Source organism: Tenrec ecaudatus, chromosome 14 (assembly GCF_050624435.1).
Source record: "Tenrec ecaudatus isolate mTenEca1 chromosome 14, mTenEca1.hap1, whole genome shotgun sequence".
NCBI classification, from domain to species: domain Eukaryota; kingdom Metazoa; phylum Chordata; class Mammalia; order Afrosoricida; family Tenrecidae; genus Tenrec; species Tenrec ecaudatus.
This window is the reverse complement of record NC_134543.1, coordinates 107,426,940-107,434,644: the sequence shown is the minus strand read 5'-3', so window position 1 is coordinate 107,434,644 and position 7,705 is coordinate 107,426,940.

Sequence of the window (7,705 nt, the reverse complement as noted above, 5' to 3'; positions counted from 1 at the left end):
TCCTCCAGGGAACCGGATGTTTGCCTCCCTTTCTTAATTATTGTTCTTAGCATCAACTAATATGAAATCAATAAACTTCACTCTCCTTGCTAAGGGGGACACTTGCTATGGTGGTAAATTCCTGGATCTATATTGTGTATCTTTCATTCTCCCTCCCCTCCCTGAGGCATCTATTTCTCCACTCTGTCTTTCACCAGATTGGTTTTTCATTCTGGGACGGAGTTGACATTCTGTGAAGTTTCTGGAATGCACATGGCTGATGATATTTGACTATCATTTCAAAGGCTGATGATTTGAACGAGTGTGGGAGGGGAGGTTCTGAAATATTCTTTTAGACAAATTTCCTGTCTCACTAATGCACCTGGCTTTTCAGCCACTAGAAAGGTGTGTTTTTGTTTTTTCTTTTACCCTTCCCAAGTGTCCTGTAAAGTAGTGTTGTTGTTAGGTGCTATAATTTCAACTCATAGCCACCCCATTTGACAGGCTGGAATAAATATGTCTCCACAAAGGTTTCTAGCTATAATCTTAATGGGGTTTCTAGCAATACTCTCAATGGGAGCAGACGTACATGACTTTCCATCTTTGATGTTATTTTCACTCAAAATGCTCGAGGTCCCTGGTCCTCCTCCTGTGACACCTGCAACATGAGCACCAGCCTGCTTGAAAATTGAGAACGTGCCCCTCCACAAGACCTGGTAAACAAAAATCTGCCCATTATCAAGATGCTCAAGTGGCCCAGGCATCCATTAAATTACGAGACATGGTGCTCAACTAGACAGAAGACTATCTAGGCATAGTGGGGCCTGAAACTTACATAATTTTGAAAAACATGGATAAGAATAACGACAAACCTATATACAATTTAGCTATAATGGAGTCTTCATTAAGCCTACATTCTATCAACAGTCTTTAGTTTTCAAGGTAATTACCACCACCCCTTTCTCTCTCTCTCTCTTTCTCTCTGTTCTCTGCTCCATCCACACAGAATTTTGCTGGAAAGAAAAGTTCGTTATTTATTTATTTATTTACTTTTAATTTTGTTTTTAACATTTGATTAGGGACTCATACAACTCTTATCACAATCCATGCATACATCAATTGTGTAAAGTATATCTGTACATTCTTTGCCCTCGTCATTTTCAAGGCATTTGCTCTCCACTTAAGCTCTTTCCATCAGGTTCTCTTTTTTTCCCCCTCCCTCCCTCCACCCACCTCCCTCATGAGTCCTTGATAATTTATAAATTATTATTTTGTCATATCTTTCCCTGTCTGATGTCTCCCTTCACCCCCTTTTCTCTTGTCTGTACCCCAGGGAGGAGGTCACATGTAGATCCTTTTAATCAGTTCCCTCAGAAAAGTTCATTCTATCAAAGGAATTAGTGTTTGGTACTTAGTGTATGTCCCTTCTTAGATACCAATATTTAATGCTAATACTTAATGAACATCAGGATCTGTTTTGGGAACTAAGTACATGCTGTTGTTTTTTTAATTCTCTTGAAGTTCTAAGAAGGCAAGAATCTTCTTGTAGCTTGATCATTTTTAGAAATATTATCAAGAAACTTGACCACAGGAAACACCAGAGGGGGGGTAACCACAAGGTTCTGTGCCCCCCATTCTTAAAGGCTGGGCTGGGCTACACTTTGATAGTCAAATTAGCACTCAAAGTTATCTTTATTCCTCACGTCAAAAGACAGCAATGAATTAGGGCAAGTGCAGAATGGTGAAGCTGTAGTAAGGCCAACATTTGAGAAGTGGTTAAAGAAAGTGACAACACTTTGGCCTCTCCTATATCATCTTGTAGGGAAGCTCTGTATTTCAGCAGTTGAAAACCTGGGTTCTGCATTAAATGGTACTTACCTGACAGTTTTATGTTCCTAACTGATTGACTGGCATTGTCTTAAATGCAAAGTTGAATGAAGGCCTTTCCAAGAGCAGAGAATTAGAGCGAGAAAAATGTGTGTTTAGAGTTTGGGCTTTTCCTTTTACTAAATCATTCTATAAAAATGTCCTTGGTGGCTTCCTAGTAGTACAACGTTTTATTATAAAATTAATGCTTCATATACTATTGGAATTCATGAAAGTTATCCCATTCTTCTATCACTATTTGGAAAGAGATGCATAGATATTCATGAGCTTTTCTAAATAAATTCTCAACAATAAGCAAGAATACAGGAAATGCATGTACAAGAGGCTAAACTTTTTTCTCTTTTGGATAATAAAAATACTATCTAATATTTATGCCATTTAGTTTTTTGTTTCTATTGGTCACAGTTTTAAAGTTTCAGTTCAACTAAGAGGATCGAATGTACTATGTAAACATGTGTGTACTAGACCATTGTCAGCGCAATGGGCATACACATGCAAAGATCAATACTTCTCTACTACACTAACCTGGAGGTACACCCGGACAATGACCCCGTTCATTAACAGTGGCCTCAGGGACCTCAGCAAATGGCTCTCTATTCCATCATTCCCTCTTAATCAAAAGAGTTACATTTCTCTTCAGGTCAGCAATGTAAAAAGTGATAAAGCAGATCAAAGCTATGGCTATTGGGCTGATTTCCCATTTATTACAGCAAAGTGACCTTCAAAAGACTGCATGACAAAGCCTTTCTTCTGTGAACTCACTAACTGGGTTCCAACTGCCACGCTTTCAATTAATAGTGGAGCATAAACCATTTGCACAAGGACGTGCTTTGAGCCTGCTTGAGTAATTTGTCGCTAACTTATGAACAGTTAGAAAAAGGCACATATGAGTGAAAAGTGAAAGTGTTCCACAGTTTGATTTAAGAACACTAAAGTGGTATTCAATATAAGCACTGTGTGTGGGGTAGGTGGAAGGGGTGGACAAGGCAGGAGGCAAACAGAAAGGCCACATCATCTTGAAAGCAGAAGCCTATAAACAAACTCACAAGAAGATCAGAAGTCTAGCTCGATAAGCAAAGATTGTCTGAAAAGACAGTTTCTAAATATAGCCATAAACATATTGACATAGACCGCAAATGACATAGAATGTGATGAAATCAAACAGGCAATTTATGTCATGGAGAAACGAGCTATAATAATTTTTGAAACAGATGTTATAAAGCTGTGTAACGTTTCAACTGTACCACTGTAGTTAAGAAAAATGAAAATTAGATAAGAGGCCTGGGGCAATTTTCCAAATGCCAAGAACAAAGAGGTTAGCACTATCGCTGGATTGTGTTTTAGTCCTATGTTAATAAGACAAGATGATTGAATGGTGATTACCGTTAGCCAGTCCACCATTTCCTACCGATAGAAGACTACTTTGTGCTTTAGAGAGCAAGGAATCAGAAGCCATTCAACTGGGTTTATTACTTTGATTGCTTGGACATGAAGTAAACACACAAGTAAAGCTCTTTGGAGATATGAGATACATGTAAAAGCATATAATCTGCATTGCGTTGGTGCCAAGGTTAGGAAGAAGAGATAAACAGAGCATTCTCTTTGACGAACTATGACAAACTATGGAGGAAAGACCCAAGACATATTGCGGACTTTGTACAGGAATCGTAGCAACTGACTTAGGCTGGAATAAAGACAAAAACAAAACAAAAAACCAGACGGGAGATAGAACGTCAAAGAGAACGTGTACAGCACAGGAATCATTTTTGCCTTTGTGGTTTTGTTGGTCGGTTGGTTGGTTTTTATCATGAGCTCACTGACAGCCGGTTGATTCCCGTCCATGGTGAGCGTACAGGACAAGAAGCCCTGCTCCTCCTGTGGATTTCTTAGATTTAATCTTTATAGGAGTCAAAAGCCTCATCTTTCTCCCATGGTGTGGTTTTGAACTGCTGACTTGGTGATTAGTAGCCACTGCGCCACACGGGCTTCATCACTCTGCCATCCAGTGGATTCTGACTCCTAATGGCCTTGAAGGACAGGGAAGAACTGTTTTGTGACCTTCTGGGACTAACTCTTCATGGAAACAGAAAGCCCAATCCTTTTCCTGCCAGGGCTCCAGTAGGCAGTATCAAAAGCGTCCAAAGACTGTTAGCGTTCTTTCAGGCAGACACAAAAGTCAAGTGGCTGAAAATAATGTAGGTATCGCATTACATATGCAAATAACCCTATGCTTGTTAAAACCACAACTTAAACTCTTAAAATGCAAATAATCTAGCAATAAAACCGCAAGGTAAAGAAACATTTAAGTAAATATGATTGTGACTTGAATCAAAAGTATCGAACACCACATTAATCCCCCACAAAATTCACTACCATTGAGTGGATGCTGGCACGGAGCAACTCTGTAGGACAAGCTAGAACCGCCTGGGGTGGGGAGGGGGCGTCTAAGACTGTGACTTGTCTGGCCCCCGAGGAGAGGCTGGCAGTGCCAAACTGCACCCATGGTGGTTAACAACCCAACTCGCCACCACGATGCCACCAGGGCTCCTAAAAGTACCTGATACACAGTGTAAATGATAACATGACCTCCTAGGCTCAGTGCGTATGTATGTGGACGCTCTTTATTGTGAATCGCGTGGCAGCTTGCAGCGCACATCGGCTCTCCACTACGCCATTCGTACTTATTTGGTGCCCTGGCATTGCCGGCACCCTCCCAGCGTAACGCCACTCTTCTCGCTTCCTTCTGTGCACAGCGCTTCCACGCCTCCTTTCCCATCCCTTCTTGCCTTCTGACCTTTAATCAGGGGCAAAGGTAGCCCTTTTGTTCTCCCGTCATTGATTGCTCTACCAAGTGCACACCGCCCCTGTGTGATTGTTCACTTTATAGGCCCTTCTATTGGTTGTCCCAAAGTCTACATTTGCATAAATCATCCTTTTACATCCTTATAGCCAAAAAGTGTGGTTTACATAAAAATCATCCTCCAAAAAAATAAAATAAATTAAAAAATAAAATAAAAAAGCATCCTCAATTCCTCTTCCTTTGTTTATTCTCACATGTAATAAGATTATAAATGTATCCATGTTTATTCATAATCTTATGCAGAGTTGTGTCCTGTTTATATATTTCAAATGCCTGTCATAGTTTTCATTCAGACTCTCATAGTCATTTGCCCTAACCATTACACTCAAACTCAGACTTGCTGTCATAGAGCTGACTCTGACTCATCGTGATTCTACAGGACACAATTAGCCAGTGAGGGTTTCCAAGACTGTAAATCTGTCTGGGAGCAGGTGTTTTCAAATGCCTTGCAGTTAGCAGTTTAATTCATGACCATATCTAAAAACAGTCTCACCTATTTCTGAACTAACTCATAATTAATATTGATTATGGGCCACACATCGGAAGGGAATAACGGCCTCCCAGACCAAAAAGCAGCAGGACCAGAAGATTTCACCAGTGAATTCTATAAAAACATTAAGAAAAAATGACATCAATCTTTTTTCCTCTTTTAGCACATATGAACAAACAACAAAATAGAGAAGGGAATACTTCCTAACTCATTGTCTGAGTCCAGCATTACCCTAGGATTGAAACCAGACAATTATGTTGCTAGAAAGGAAGCTTACAAACTCTCTCTCACACAAACATGTATGCAAAAATCTTTAATAAAATATTTAAAAATGCAACAGTGCACGAAGTGAATTATACACTTGACCATATGGGATTTATGTTGTACATGCAAGCTTGGGTCAAGATGTTATATCAAAAAAGATAATTCATCCTTTCAAAAGGCTAACAAGGCAATATAACATCACTATATGTGGGGGGAAGTGTTAACAAAATGCAACAGCAATTTATGGCAAAATTGAAAGGTAAGGAAGGATTAAAACTAAAGTAACCAATGTATACAACATGAAAGTACCATGGACTGCTCAAAGGACAGACCGATCTATCTTGCAAGAAGTGCAGCCAGAGTGCTCCTTAGAGGCAATGATAGCAAGACTTCATTTTACCTACTTTGATACGTATTGTCCGAAGAGATCAGTCCCTGGAGAAGGTCATCATGCTTGGTAAATGGAAGGGGAGTGAACAAGGGAGCCCTCAAGGAGATGGATTAATCCAGTGGCTGCAACATGGGGCACAGGTAGAGGTACCATTGGGAGAATGGCACATGACCACACAGTGTGTGGTTCTGTTGTGTGTAGGGTTGCAATCGGTAAGAACCAACTCAGAGGCACCTAAAAACAACAACACGAGTTAAAAATACAAACCAATACGCCTAGGAAGATGCACAGTTAGAATGCTCCATAGATAACTGGCAAGACTCCATCTCACATGCTTTGAAAATGTTATCAAGAGACGGACATAATGTTTGGTAAAGTCGTGGGTAATCAAAAGCAGGAAGATCTTGGATGTGGGGGTGATCAGTCACCCACTGAGCTTCAGGGTTGATTCTGCTGAGGTGGCTGGCTAGGGAGTGTCGCCTTGCTCCCTCATTGATTCATGCTTCCCTGCCCAAGCTGCACTCTTGGTTAAAGAGGAGCACGTTCCCTGATAGATCCTTCAGTCAAGGGTATTTGGGCAAATGCTCTCACCTGTTAGCGCCTCCAAATAAGCTCTGAAAAAAGAGAAAGATCTTTCACAAGGTGGACTGACACGGTGGCTGCAACAATGGAGTCAAACATAGCAAGGATTGTGAGGATGCATCAGGACCTGGCAAGTTTTTGTTTGGTTTTATTGTTTATTGTATATGTGGTTGCCATGAGTCAGAATTTCCATGATAGTGCCTAACAACAACAGCATGAGTTTAACAATGCTCAGTACATTGTCCTTATGATGTGCTAATAAAATATCCAAACTGAAGCACAAAATGTCTTTATGATTTAACAAAATGATAAAGTCATGTGTTTCCTTGATCAAGCCCTACCAGGCATTCTACACCCTCCTCCCCATTGATTTTAGATAACTTGCTGTTCCTTTATCCCTGGGTTTGTTAACACCCACTTCCTTCCCCCTCCTCTCCCTCCCTGTGTCCCCCAGAACTATCAGTTCCATTGTTCTCTCCCGTGGATTGTTTATCCCTCCTATCTTATCTAGATAGGCATGCAGAGACAATAATAAGCACAAAAACAAGACACAGCAAAAACAGAACAACAAAAGAAATGAAAACAACAATAATAATATAACATAGAGGAATTATTGAAAGTCGAATGAAGGCGGAACATGATAGTGGAATAAGAGGAAAGTAAAAGGAAATAGAGAAAAGAACTAGGAGGCAGAGGACATGTATAGAGGTCTAAATGCAGGCATGTACATATATAAATAGATTTATATATAATGGTAGGGAAATAGATCTTTGTACATATATTTTTATCTAAAGTATCAAGGTACCAGACAGACATTGGGCCTCTATTCAAATACTCCCTCAATGCAAGAACAGTTTGTTCCAATAACCTGGCATTCCCTGAAGCTCGCCTTCCCAACACGATCACTGAAGACAAAATGGGTACATAAGCAAATGAGGTGAAGAAAGCTGATGGTGCCTGGCTATCAAATGATACAGTGCCTGGGGCCTTAAAGGCTTGAAGAACAAGAAGTGGTCATCTAGTTGAGAAGCAATGAAGTCCACATTGAAGAATCACACCAGCCTGTGTGATCATGAGGTGTCGATGGGATTAGGTATCAAGCATCAAAGACCCAGAAGAAAAAATCCTATCTGTGTGAATGAGGAGGTATGCAGAGTGGAGACCCAAAGCTCTTCTGTAGACAGCTGGACATCCCCTTACAGAAGGGTCACAAGGAAGAGGTGAGTCAGTCAAGGTACAGTATAGCACCAGT